Genomic DNA, 15185 nt, shown 5'->3' with positions numbered 1-15185 from the left:
GCAGAATATTATTGGTATGATCTTGTGATGAAGTAAGGCATCTACACAGAGAGAGAGGACTATAGGAACTGAGTGTGGATCACAACATAGCATTCTCACTCTTTTTGTTGTTGTTTGCTTACATTTTATTTTCTTTCTCACTTTTTTTTTCTTTTTGATCTGATTTTTTTCTTGTGCAGAAAGATAATTGTATAAATATGTATGCAATATATTGGATTTAACATCTATTTTACCATGTTTAACATATACTGGATTAGTTGCCATCTAGGAGGAGAGGTGGAGAGAAGGGAGGAAAATTTGCAAGGGTCAATGTTGAAAAATTATCCATGTATATGTTTTGAAAATAAAAAACTTTAATAAAAAAAAGAATATTATTGGCAGAGCACTCACTCTGTGAGTGCTGAGAAGGTGCATAATAGAGATGAGGAGGTAGAAAGGAAAAGATTTGTCGACTGTTTCATATATATGGATGATGAGGAATTGAGGATGATGCTAACATTGTAAACTCGGATGACAGATGCCCTCCATAGAAAGTTTTGAAGTAGAATTCTGGAGAACCAGGCCCACTGAGATTTGAATGGAGCCATGTGAATAGTCACATTAAACCCAGTCACAGTTAAACCCAGATAGCTCTGGTTCTCACTGACAGGTCAATATCAATATCAATACCTGTGGTGAGCTTTTTCTTCTCAAAGCGCAGCCAGGTGATCAAAGTTCAGATCTTTTATTATCTCCAATATAGCCCGGTTAGCTTAGAGGCCTAACTCTCTGCTTGGTTCCAAGAGCTCTTGCCGCTTTGTCCTTTGCTTCTGCCTCTGCTTTCTTCAGCCTCCAGAGCCAGTACCAAGTTGAATCTGTCTTGCCTTGAAAAGAGGGCTTCTGGCGTAATTCTGCTGAAATCCCGACTTGTAGCGTCTTCACTCTGAAGAACTTCTTCGACTGGCCCATTGGCCTATTTATGCTCCTTCCAGAGAGAGGGATTATGGGTTTTCTCCCATAGTGGTCTCTGGCCCAAAGAGCTTCAAGGGAGGTATCCACTCATTGAACTCCAACGAGTAAAGGTGTGAACACAAGCCTTGTATTAATTAGTTAGTAAGGATTCCAACAAATACCAATAATAGGTCCCAGCCCAAATCTCACTTGGTCATCATTTTGGTGATTGATACCTCAGAGTGAGTGTAAATAGCGATTGTTTCTGTTCTGTACAGAAATCCTGAGGATCTTTCACTCCCAGTTGATTTTGATTTTATCTTTTTGAATAGGCAAATTAGCTTTTCTGCCTCATTTATTACTTACCCTTAAATCACTGAATGGGTGTTGCCTCAGCCAAACTGAAACCTGAGAAAGACCTCTGCTTAATATATATGAGAGAGTACTCCAATACATTCATATTACGAGAAATACAAATCACAATTACTCTGGGATTTCATGTTATACCCAGAAAATTGATAAAGATGGAAAAGATGGAAACAGTCGACGTCAAAAAGGTTGTAGAAAGTCAGACATACAGATGCATTTTTTACTGGAGTTATGAATTGGTACAATTATTCCAGAAAGCAATTTTGTTGTTGTTTAGTCGTTTTTTGATTGTGTTCACCTTTTCATGAGCCAATTTGGGTTTTTTTGGCAAAGATACTGGAGTGTTTTACCATTTCTTTTTTAAGCTCAAGATGAGAACTGAGGCAAACAGGGTAAATTACTTTCTCAGGGTCACACAGCTAGGAAGTATCTGAGGCTGAATGTGAACTTGGAAAGATGATTCTTCCTGACTCCAGACCTGGCATTTTATTGAGTATACCACCTAGAAAACAGTTTAGAATCGTGCAAATGTTATAAACAGGCACATGACCTTGATAGTTGTGGGAATATGTCCCAAGGATATTGATAAAAGAATCCATTGAAATAGGGAAGTGTAGTAAAATTCCCATCACTAGGAGCTACTCCTTGCTTACTACCTTCCCTAAATGTCTCTATGATTCAGTACAAATACTAAATTGTCCAACTTTTTAATCCAAATGAAGAACCAGAGAGTGGTGCAAGAGACTACTGTTCAAAGTAAAATAAGGGAGAGAGGGGAGATGGGATCTTCTGCTTTCCTGAGGTGACTGAAAGGGAAATTCTCAATCCCTAACCCTGAGCCCACCGGTACCAAGACGAATACCCTGGTATCTTACCCAATTTAAGCCCAAGCTAAAAGAGAACTTCTAGCCTCACAAAGTTTCTCTCCGCCAAAGTATTTTTTTCCTATATAATGAGGGCCCAAGTCAGAGGAGCAGTTTAAGGAGCATTAATTTGTATTTGTTTACAGTGTTAGCTTTCTTAAATCTTCAACTCCCCAACCAGGCAGAGGAGGGCATGGATCGTGTCGGCTTTCATCATCATCAACGATCATTGAGTTTCTACTCTGGAACCGGGACAAATTCTATTTCAAGCCAAAGCACTGAGGTACCTTTAACTAACTGGTTGGCCAACTGACAGCTATGAGAAATTGAGATCAATTAGCAAGTCCAGGGTCCCCAAAGGAGGCATTTCTTCCTCACGCCTGGTCTCCATTCCAGTCAATTTCTTTCATGTTTTCAGATTGTGTCATGAGGCTATAATCATATTGAGGGAAAACAGACAACTACTTTTCCAAACCACCACTTCCTGCTCTATTTCTCAATGATTGCATCAACATTTTTTAGGCTCTTAACCATGGGCCCACCCTGAAACTTCTGTCACCTTCTTAATCTGAAAATTTGGGGGCCAACTTCTGGCAACTGGCGCCCCAAGGGACAGAGTTGGGCCCCTTTTGTCAGTAGCCAGAAGCCCCAGGAACCTAGTTACATAAAATTAGGGTTAGTCATAGTTCTGCTAAACTGCTGATGGGTGTATCATCTGAAATTTATGTTGAATGGCTCAATGTGGTAAATTACTTCAAGCTCTTGTAAGGCTGTAAAAAGGCCAAAGAATTTTCAAATATTCTGTTCACAAAAATCCCTCTGTTTGGTTTTTGCTCCAAAATATCTAATTCAGTGTGAATGTGGCAAAATTTGCCATGAAATTGAATGTGGCAAAATCCTAGTTTGGGGATGTCCAACCTTGTGTATACACATTAAGTACAAACCCGTCACTTTTGCTTTCTCCTTGATCTCTTCATCTTTCTCTCTACCCTTTCTCTCTCCACAACTTTCTCAACAATTCCCTACAGCTACCCCCCCACCTACACAGACAACTTCACTTTCATTCTCCCTTAACTCAAAGAAACAATGCTAACATCTGAAAAGCTTAGAGGTTCACTAGTTCAGCTCTCTCACTATTTTCCTTGGTTTAATATTTTCCCCCAATTACATGCAAAAACACTTTTCAACATCTGCCCTTTCAAAATGTTGAGTTCCCAGTTCTTTCCTTCTCTCCCTTCCCTACCCCTCTTTCTTATTGAGAAAGCAACCAATTGGATATAGGTCACACATGTGCAGTCATGCAAAACCTACCTCCAAGAAAGTCTCTCACTTTGAAGTTGAGATTTATGATGGGGAAAGATATTTGCCCAAGTTCACCCTAAAGTGAGTCCAGTCCAGCTCAAATGACTAAAATTCTGTGAATCTTTCTCCCTTTTTCTTTGTTCAGCATCCTTCTTTCAAACTCAATCTCCCTTCCTTGGCCAGTAACCCCCAATTTTTTTTCCTCGGGTTTCATTATCTCTCTTTCAGTTCCTAACCACCCAACTTTACTTTTCTGCTGGAGCTAAGATATCTTAAGGAGAATCCCTGATAATATTTCTAGTATTTGATCTCATCTTTCTCCTCTGTTTCCAATGGGTACCAGATCTCCAGCCCTCCACCAAGGCTCTTCCCTTTCATTTCTCCCAAATACCTGATATTCCTCCTATCCACCAAAGTCAAAATGGGTTGTTTTCAAAGAGAAAACCTCCGAAGGCACCAGCATAAACAATTTAGAGTACTTGGCTTTTACCAAGGACCTAAAGAACTCACTATTCTTTACAGAGATGGATGCCTTCATTCAGGGAAGCTCCAACCATCCTCTGAGGGGCTACTTTCCAGTTCTCTGATTCTTTGAACTCATCGGAAGATACATTGGATCAAAAAAGGAAAAGGAGAGAAGAGAAACAGAAATAAATGGAGACTCTCACTCTTACATTCTTTCACATCTGTCCCTCCTCCTATCCCCTGTATCAGGAATAAACTCCCCATCCTTTTCTGCTTTTTAGAATCCAAAAGTTACTTCTGAAGTCAACCAGATCTTTCCTCCTTCTCTTAGCTGTTAATGTCCTCCTCTACTGAAATTACCTTCTAAATATTTTCCATCTACTTAAACTGTACATATTTTCCTTCCCTAGATAGTGTACACACATAAGTACAAACTCTTCCTTGAAGGAAAAGACCCTGTTTGGACCCCGGAACCACAAATTGCATCCAGCATACAGGACACACTGAGCAATTAATTGACTGAAGATGGAGAGAAAGTTTGTTCTCTGCTTCACTTTCCAGCAAAACACAGGGAGGAGATATGACACGTTTACTGCCTTGATGATATATCAGCAAATCCAATCTACCCAATGGGAACCCCCGCCTCAATTATTCTAAGATCTGAGGCAAATCAAGGTAGATACCAGAGCCTGTCAAGTTGCCCCTGGTACGGAAAGTATCTGACTCAGTTTTGTATTGGACTTTGCCTGTATCTCAAAAATCAAATGGAGGGATTGGGAATGTTTCTGAATATTTTGAGATGAAAGCCAAGTGGCTGCTCTCGGTAATGAATCAGAATTACCCGACAAGTAATAAATCAGAATTAATAGTAGTGGTGGTAACCCGCTATACACAGCAACAAAGAGGGGTTGCTTTCAGAAGCAAGAAAGCCTTCAAGGTTGTGTGTGTGTGTGTGTGTGTGTGTGTGTGTGTGTGTGTGTGTGTGCTAGACATGTATATACAATCCTATCAAAGCAAGGAGAAATCTAACCCATTCTTATGATGAATAAACTGAGGCTGGGAGGGGTGAATTCCCATAATCAGTGAATGGGACTCAGGATTCAATCCCAGGTTCTCTAGTTTCAGATCTGTGAAAACAAGCTTCTTTTCAAGCAGTATGGGGATGAAAGTAGATTTGCCATCTCTCTTCCCATTGTCACAATGCTAAAAGTTAAAATCCTCCAGTCAGTGAAAGGGGACTGAAAGCACTCTCATTTCTGCTAAGTGTGCTGAGCTGCCTAAGGAAAATAAGAAAGTCCATCTGGTATCTTTCTGTCCATTTTGGAGACAGCCCTCCTCTTCCCTGCCCTTGGAGCTCACTTCTCTGTAATGCTCTGCGCAGCCTTGTCCTTTCTGGAAACCCCCACTCCATCATGATGATTACTTAGCCCTTCGTATTTTATAAAGCCCATTCCTCCCAACAACCCAGGGGAGAAGGCGTGAGTGGTAGTATCTCCATTTAGAGATGAGGATGCTTGGGGACTGGTCCCCATTAGGGAAACTTAGATTGACAATCCATCCTAGATACTTTCTAGCTGTGTGACCCTGGTCAAGTGTAGTCTTCCTTATCTGAGCAAATAAGGCAATTCCACTTGGTGGTTTGGGAGGTTCCTTTCAGATCTAATTAAATCCACGATCTCAAGATCACCTAGCTAATGTGGACCACAGTTACAACTAGAACTCGAATCTTGGCCCTCGGAGCCGAGTCCTCCCACATGGCCAAACTACTCATTCACTTAATGGGCACATGATCTCTGGGGCCGCAAAGCTCCCCCACCTGTGGGATAAATGCCTGATGTTTTGCTGGGAATTTCATTGCTTTGATTTAAAGCTTTCTAAGGCCTCATGAAATGCAAATGCCCCTGGAAAGATCAACAGTGTAAGCTGCGATCAATCATTTTCGAAAAACGAAGGAGTTTCAGAATCTTTCATAGAAAAGAAAATCTAATATACAACCCTCATTTCAAAGATGAGAAAAGGGACCAGAGAGGTTAATTGACTTGACACAGTGAGTAACAGAGGCGAGATTAAAGAACAGTCTCTTCACTCTAAGGTCTTAGAATACATTTAAGAAGAATTTTTAAATAAATATGATGGATGTTTTTTTTTATTTTTGTATCATAGTTATTTCTAGGTATCTCTCCCTCCAACTTCCTGTCCTTTCTCCTGGAACTGAACCCCTTTTTCCTTTGATAAAATGTTAAATTAAATTTTATTTTTCCTATTAGTGACCTTGTAACAAAGTATTTACCGTCGAGCAGAATGGATCCCACAATGGCTATGTCTAAAAATATATCTCATTCTACATCTTGAATCCATCATTTCTCTATCAAAAGGTATATCAATCACCCTTCATTGAGTTGAGCAGAGTTTTGAAATCTTTCAGAATATCTATTTTTAGTGTCGTTACAATATAAATCATTCTCCTGCTTGAACCTTCTTTTGTAACAAAGAAAAATTAGCCTCAAATAAGCATCAGATAATGTATATAGTGTTCTACCTGAGAGTTACCCCAATTCTCTAAAAGGAGAGAGGAGAGATTTTGTTATTGGGCTTTGGGATTATTATGATTTTTAGAATTTTACTGGAAGATTTTGATGGGCATTTCTACCTGTCTCATAGACTTCTCAAATTCAACATGTCCCAAAGAGATCTTGTTATCTTTCTTCCCAAATCTTTTGTCCCTCTTTTCTCTCTCTCTCTGTCAAGGATACCACTTTCCTTCTGATCACCTTATTTAATACTCCAAGAGTCACCTTCAGCTCTCCACTTTCCCTTAATCCCTATAGGGTCAGTTGTCGAGTTTTGTCAAATCTCTCACCACCATATTTCTTGTATATGTCCTTTTATATCAGTCCACAATCACCCTATTTCTTCCTTTATCACCTCCTTCTTGGACTATCCTAGTAACTTCCTAAATGGCATTTCTGCTTCCAATCTTTCCAACATCAAATTTATCTTCCACGAAACCATTAAAGAGATATTCCCTAAAGCAAAGTCCGACAACATCACAGAACTGTTCAAGAAGCGTCAGGAGGTCCCCATGTCCGCTGGAACAAACCGTAAATCCTTCTGTTGGGCACGGAACATCTTTCTCAATCTGACTCCAAACTATCTTTCCGGGCTAATTTTAAATCATTCTCCCTGTGTTGTAATGATCAAGTGAGATAATAATTTTAAAGCACTCAGCACAGTGCCTCGCACACAGTGCTAAATAAATGTTAGCTCTTATTGCATTTTGTAGTCCAGTTCCTTATATTCTTATCCCTTCCATAGTGTGACTCTCCCCATCCCAGTTTTGAGATGTTGTGATCTGGTTTAAGAATTAAATGGAAATTTAAGGGAAGTTTTGTGGAAGCTTCAAATGACATACAAAGGTCAGCAGATGACACAGAAAAAGTTTAAGAACTCAGAAATACATGAAAAAGACAGATAGCGTTGTATAATATCAGCATAGTTTATTGTTTAATACCCTAGTAATTCGGACTCCTCTGATATGAAGTCAGGGTCAAAAAAATTTAGGTGGATTTTTCAGATTGTGGGGATGCTGCATCCCCAAAACACTCTCTGTGGAAGGGACAACTGCTCATGACATTCAAGGTCTCTCCCCCTCTTCTTTTGCACAGACTAACCCCAGGTGCTTCCTCCTTACCTCAGTTTCTTCAAATCAGTCTCAGGGTCCCTTGGAGACCCAGCTCAGATGCTACTTCCCACACAGAGCTGCTCCCGATAGGGCTGCTTATTGATGAGCCTTTCCCTACCCATTCTCAGAACTTACTTAGAATGTATTTTGCACCTTCTTTTAATATCTAGAAATATCTTTCCCCCTCTGCAGAATGTCTGCTCTGGGTCAGGATCTGTTTCATTTGTATATTCATTTGTGTGTGTTGTATGTATATGTGTTGTGTGTGTTGTATGTGTGTTGACTCTTACACATGGTAGACACGATAAATTCATGGAAAGTGACTTGATAAGTAAGTGAAGGCAGTGGGCACTTGGGGCATGAGGTGGTTGGCAATACCCCCCAAACTTGACTGGCTTCCCAGCATCCCCTGGGGATACATCACTCTCACAATGCACAGTCCAAGGGAAGGAGGCTGCTTCAAGCACACCTCTGACTCCCTGACTGTTTAAAGGTGGCCAAATTTCTACAGCCTCTTCAGAAGGAAAACACAAATCAAAAAGTCTGTGGGTGGGGGTTCTCTTTCTGTCTCTGATTAGCCAAGAGAACTGGAAAAATTCAATGAGTTGTTTGTTTGTTCCTTTATCAAGGAGCATCTAATCAGATTTCCTTTTTTCCTTTCAAAAATTATCAGTAGAATCAGTGACTTACCCACAGTTCTTTTACAAACTTATTTTAAATAATAGCTTTTTTTATTTTTTCATTCAAAGATAATTTTCATCATTCACCCTTGCTAAGCCTTGTGGTCCAAATTTTCCTACCTACCTCCCTTCTTCCCTCCCCCTTCCTTTAGACGGCAAAAAATCCTAAACATGCAATTCTCCAAAACTTATTTCCCATTTATCACTTTTGAAAAATTTTTATGAAGATATTCTAAAAGGCCATTCAAATGTCAGAGGACAGGGTGATATCAACAAGTATCTATGACACAAAAGAAGGAGCCATGGGCTTAGAACAGACAGGAGTTCAAAGCCTGCCTCAGACTCTTCTGTGATACTAGCAATTGGCTTACCTTCCTGGAGCCTTGATTTTCAAGGACTATAAAAGGAGGACCCTTCTAAAGGATTCACGGATCTGTGGTGGGGGAAGGCCCCATCAATCCTGGCTTCTTGGAGTAATGGTGCTCTAATGAACTTTAACTACTAAGAAAAGGACATTGTTATTGGAGGATGGGGGTACAGAAGGATACAAAAGAACCTGGTATGGGGAAGGAGGAGAGGACAAGGGGAGGTTAGTGCAGGAGAATTACATTTGCTTGTCTTTATTTTATCTACTGTTCCATGAACATATAAGGAAGGAAGGAAGGAAGGAAGGAAGGAAGGAAGGAAGGAAGGAAGGAAGGAAGGAAGGAAGGAAGGAAGGAAGGAAGGAAGGAAGGAAGGAAGGAAGGAGGGAAGGAGGGAGGGAGGGAGGGAGGAAGGGAGGGAGGGAGGAAAAAGGACGGAAGGGAGGGAGGGGGGAGGGAGGGGGAGAAGGGAGGGAAGAAGGAAGGAAGGAAGGAAGGAAGGAAGGAAGGAAGGAAGGGAGGGAAGAAGGAAGGAAGGAAGGAAGGAAGGAAGGAAGGAAGGAAGGAAGGAAGGAAGGAAGGAAGGAAGGAAGGAAGGAAGGGAGGGAGGGAGGGAGGAAGGAAGGAAGGAAGGAAGGAAGGAAGGAAGGAAGGAAGGAAGGAAGGAAGGAAGGAAGGAAGGAAGAAGGAAGAAGGAAGGAAGGAAGGGAGGGAGGGAGGGAGAGAGGAAGGAAGGGAGGAAGGAAGGAAGGAAGGGAGGAGGGAGGGAGGGAGGAAGGGAGGGAAGAAGAAAGGAAGGAAGAAGGAAGGAAGGAAGGAAGAAGGAAGGAAGGAAGGAAGGAAGGAAGGAAGGAAGAAGGAAGGGAGGAAGGAAGGAAGGAAGGGAGGGAGGAAGGAAGGAAGGAAGGAAGAAGGAAGGAAGGAAGGAAGGAAGGAAGGAAGGAAGGAAGGAAGAAGGAAGGAAGAAGGAAGGAAGGAAGGAAGGAAGGAAGGAAGGAAGGAAGGAAGGAAGGAAGGAAGGAAGGAAGGAAAGGAAAGGAAAGGAAAGGAAAGAAGGAAGGGAGGAAGTTTCATTTTCTTAGTCTATTAAAAACACAAATACTCTGCAGATAATATTAATACTTAGCTAGTCCACAGGGACACAACTGTGCAAACCTGCAGATCATCTAAACCTCATAGAAAACTAGATGAACAGCAGCCACAGAGCACACCCCTGTCAAACCAAGGGCTTTGAGATCTGCCTCCCCATCCCATTTCAAGCCTCCATGTTTGTGTCAACTCCATCCTTAAATCACTCCGGGGTAATTAGATTGACTTTTAATCAACCATAAATGCTTTCCCATTGAAGGCTCCAGCCAGGTCTGAGGCTCTCCCCAGACTGCACTGGGTGGAATTCCTGGAGGATTTATTCGAGCCCTTCCCTGTGAAAGGACTGCACTGTTTATCTTAAATGCTGCAGCTGCCAATTCAGTCATTTAGGATTGGAAGAGCAGGCTCCTAGCCACTTGGTTGTTTTCTTTCACCTTGGCAATCTTCTCTCCAAACAGTAGACAGGCTGCAAAGCCACGTTTTCTGCTGACTAGAGCTCCCCTGCTCATGGACCCAAGGGGGGGCCAGTGCCCCGAGCTAGGTGGACCATGGAGCATAAGACTGTTTTCTTGGAGAGAAGATTACCATGGTACTTTAGGGTTAAGAATAAGTTCAAGGAACAGTTAATATAATAAACACAAGCAAATGTAATTCTCCTGCACTAACCTCCCCTTGTCCTCTCCTCCTTTCCCATACCAGGTTCTTTTGTGCCTTTCTGTACATCCATTCTCCAATAACAATGCCCTTTCCCAGTAGATGAAGTTCATGGTTAAGATGACAGGGGAGAAAGAAAGAAAGAAAGGACTAAAAGAAGAAAGGATGAAAGAAAGGAAAGGCAAAAGAAAGAAAGAAAAAGAGTTTCACTTTCTTAGTCTATTAAGAAAAAAAAAAGTTCTATACAGATCATATTAATACTTAGCTAGTTCACAGGCAGCAGCCCAGAAAGAATTATGAAATGCCCCCAAGGTCATGCTATGTCAAGGCTGATTGGACATTACCTAACCTGCCCAAACTCCACTTTCCCAGCCAAAGGGGCCTGCTACTCCCCATACAATATACCAGCTCCTGTGCCTTTGCTCCAGCCGCCCCCATTGCTGAAACTTTCCCCTATGCTGCTTGTAATCTCAAACTTCCTATAAGGCTCAACTCATGTGCTTCCTCTTTTAAGAGCCCTTCTTGATACTCTTTTTTTTTCCTCTGCCTCTCCCCCCATCCCTCATTATTCAATATTCACAGTATTTTGTGTACTTTCTCTCTCTCTCTCTCTCTCTCTCTCTCTCTCTCTCTCTCTGTATGGATATATATGTTGAATCCCCTTAGTAAATTGGAAGCTCCTTGATGGCAGGGGTCTGTCTTACTTTTGTTCTGATATTTTATGTAACAAATAATAAATTGATTTGATTGGCTTGATCAGCTATGTTGAATCTCACTCATGGCAGATTCATCTTCTCTTAAAACTGAGTTTTTCAAGGCAATTTGTTGAAAGAAACAAATTTGAGCCATCCCAGTTCATGCTCCAATGAAAGGGAATTAAATTAAATGAAAATAAAGTCTGTCCTATAAATGATATTAGAACCAGTCTTCTCTACCACAACTCAGACTACCAATCTGGAAAAAGAGAGCTAGCAGGTTCATGTCAGAGGACTGTGCTTGAATGTAGTTGTCCCTAGTCTCTCTAACGCTTACCGTTCTAGTGACATTGGACAAGTCCCCGAATGTTCTTCAGGCTAACCCCCAGGACTTATCTATAGTATGGTAGACAATTTCTACAGATTCAAAGACGTAGAACTGGCAAGAATCACAGAGATTATCATATCCAGTTTCCTTGATTTTACAGATGAAAAAACTGAGGTAAAGGCAGGTAAGTGACTTTTCCCATAATTATACCGGTAGTAAGTCAGAGAGATGGAATCTTAACCCGGATTCCCTAGTCTTCAGTTGTTTTGACTATGGAATTCCAAGACAAAGTGGGATAGGGCAGATAAGAAGGAATTCTAAAAAGACATTTCCTATGTCATTTTTGTCGATCCCAGGGCAATACAGTCAATCCAAGAATTGAGAGGAACTTTGAAGGTCTCCTAAAACAATTCATGCCAGAAACAAGATCCCCTCCCAATGTTTCTGACAAATGGTTATCAAATTAAAGACCTCCCATAAGAGAGAAGCCATGACTTCCAAGATAGCTAATTTAGGAAACTCTAATTTAGGAAGTATTTCTCTATATCAAGATGCCATTTGACTCACTGCAACTCTACCTAGTCTGCAATCTGAGGTTAATTAGAACAGTAGCCTTTCAAATACAAAAAGACATCTATCATTGCATCTTTGGACATCCTCAATTCCATCAATTCATCTATATAGCACATGGTTATCAAACATCTCACCAGCCTGGTAGCCCTCAGATATGCTCCAGTTTGTCAGTCTTTCCCAAAATTTGTCACTCAGAAGCAAACATACTTCCCCATATGTGGTCTGATAAAAGAAGAATAAAGCAGGATCATCACTTCTTTTATTAATCATAAACAATTAATATGATTACAGCCTAAGATTTTGTTAGCTTTTTTGACTGCCACACTCAACTTGGATTCATTAAAATCATATCTGTTCCACACAAATTGTCTAGTAACATCTCCCTAAAAGTGAACTTAAGCAGTTGATTTTTTAAAATTAAGTATAGGAATTTAATTTATCTGCATTAAATTTCATTTTATTAGTTATGGCCCACTACGCTAGTCTGTGTAGATCTTTCTGGATTCTGACTCTGCCATCTAATTCCTCTCTCAGATTTCTATCATTTGAAACTTCAACAATCTTGTCATTCATAACCCCAACTAAGTCATTAATAAAAGTCCTAAATTGTAGCAGGCTAAGAACATAGCCCTGGAGAAATCCAATAGAGAGTTTTCTCCAAATTTACCCGGATCCCTTTATGACTGTTCTTTGAGACCCCACGTCCAACCCATTTGAAACCAACCTAATCCTAGAAATGTTTCATTGAAATCTAGGAATTCTCAAAATATATCCTGGCAACTTGCAGAAAAAAATGGAATGAGGTTATTCTGGCATTCCGTTATTGGTGAAATCATGACAGCTTTTAGGGATCATCACTTTCTTTTTATTAATCCATGGCAAAAAAATTAATAATACATTTTAGAATTTCATTTAAAAAATTAACAACCTACTACTAGTACTAACAGGCTTTACAACACACTTGAGATTGGGGTGCAACCTGTGATTCTGTTTGGTCAATTAGTCAGCCTCCTTTGCTGGATGAAGATCCAAGTCATGACTAGCCACTGATGTTTCACAGAACTTTGTTCCAAGTCGTTTTCCTTTCTAGTTCGATACTTTTTCACTTGGCCAACTCATCAGCTCCCTCGGATTTAATTATCATCTCTATGATGAGTATTTCTCAGATTTACTTATCTTGTTCTAACCTCTGTTGCCTGAAGTCTTGCATCTCCAACAGCCTTTCAAATATCTCAAAGTGGATGTCCAATAGATATCTTGAACTCGAGTCCAAAATTTAACTCATTACCTTTTCCCCCTCCCTTCCTCCTCTCTTTCCTATTACTGTGAAGGTCACCATCATCCTCCCATACTTTCATTTTCTCTCACCACCCATATCTAATCTGTGGCCAAAGTCAGTAGATTTCACCTTTGCAACTTCTTTTAAATATACTTTTTCTCTTTTTATACTTCTTATATTTATAACCCTACTTCAGCCCCTGATTGCTTCATTTATGGACTGGTGTAATAGCCTATTGGGTGCCCTGCCTGCCACGTCCTTCCTCATTCCAATCCATCCTGCTGGATTTTCCTTTGTCAACCATGTCCAGTCCAACCATGTCAATTCCATATTGGAGAAACTCTTTTGGATCCCTGTCATGTCTAGGATCAAATTCAAAACTCTTTGTTGTTATTCAAAGACTTCCATGATGAATTCCTCCCCTTCCCCTTTCCAGTCTCACACCTTATTCCCTTCCCTCAGTTGTTCTTTAATCCAGTGACAATGACTTTGTTGATCTTTGTAAAAGATCTTCCATCTCTAGGTTCCAGACATTTTCTCTGACTGTTCCCCATTCCTGGAATGTTTTCTCTTCTCATTCCCACTTCCCAGCTTCCTTCAAGTCCTAACTAAAATTTCACCTTTTATAACAAGTCTTTCTTAACTCCTCTGTTAATTTTCCCCAATTTATTTTGAATATAGCTTATTTGTATATCTTGCTTTTATTTGTTTTCTCTCCCATTAGACTGAGTTCCTGGAGAATAAGAATTGTTTTGTTTTGTTTTTTATTTTTTTTGTTTACCCAGTGTATAGCATAATTCTAGGAATATGGGGAAGAGCTTCATAAATGCTTACTGACTGACTCATAAAATTGAGCTTACTGACCTATACTTTGCAAATTCTACTCTATACCCTGCTCCCCCTTTGAAAATTGGGACATTTGTTCTTCTCCAGATCTATGGCAGTATGTACTTCAATTCTCCATAATTTTTCAAGGTCACTGGCAAGAGCTCAGCAATAACAGCTATAAATTATTCTACTCCCTTGGGATGTAGTTCATTTAGGATCTAGTGAATTACAAATACTGAGAGCAGGAAAGGTAGGGACTCTATTACCATATCCTCACTTATCTTGGATTTCAATTCGCAGTTACCTATTTTTGTTTTAGTCTTTGAAGCCCAGAGATTATTCTCTTTCATAGAGAAAACAGAATCAAAATAAAAACTAAGCATTTCATATTTTTTCTTTTCTATTATCTGTTAATTGCATTATAAGAGCAGTATTCTTATCTGTCCTTTGATGCTCTTCTTAGCTCCGGGTCTAATGCTCTAACATTTCAATAAATCATTGATCTCATTGATGTGAATGTCCTTTGATGATAAAGTTGGAACCGATCCATATGATTCTCCATGAGTCACTTCAGGAATTCCACCAGATACTGAGGAACTTTCTCAAATTTTCTGGCCTCCATATCAAGAATGGATTGCCCAAGGTGGCCATCAGTTATCCCTTGGCCTCAGTATGTGACTAGCTCATCTTTTTTTTTTTTTTTTTTTGTCATACATTTCTCTGCTGACATCCTTAATATCACTTGTCTTTCACAATTCCTTGTTTGTAATGTGTTATAGCCAGCTCACATTCACCATATCTCTGTCCATTGTTTGTTGGCTGATCCTCTACTTCAATTCTTTGGAAAAGCTTGTGTTCCATGACTCTCAACAATATACAGAGTGATGAATTTGCTCATGGAAACCCATAAAAAAAATCCTCTATATTAGTTAATTTTTTTAAAAATTCATCTTTGTATCCTTAATACTATCCTTGTCAGAGAGTGCATTATTTTTTAAATTCCTCCTTCTTTCATTATTTTCCATCTTCTATATCAGCCTTTTAAAAATGTGGGTAGATAGAGGAGTTCATTTTGTATGTATA

The sequence above is a fragment of the Antechinus flavipes genome, chromosome 6 (assembly GCF_016432865.1).
Source record: "Antechinus flavipes isolate AdamAnt ecotype Samford, QLD, Australia chromosome 6, AdamAnt_v2, whole genome shotgun sequence".
Classification (NCBI taxonomy): Eukaryota; Metazoa; Chordata; class Mammalia; order Dasyuromorphia; family Dasyuridae; genus Antechinus; species Antechinus flavipes.
Note: the sequence above shows the minus strand (reverse complement) of the source record.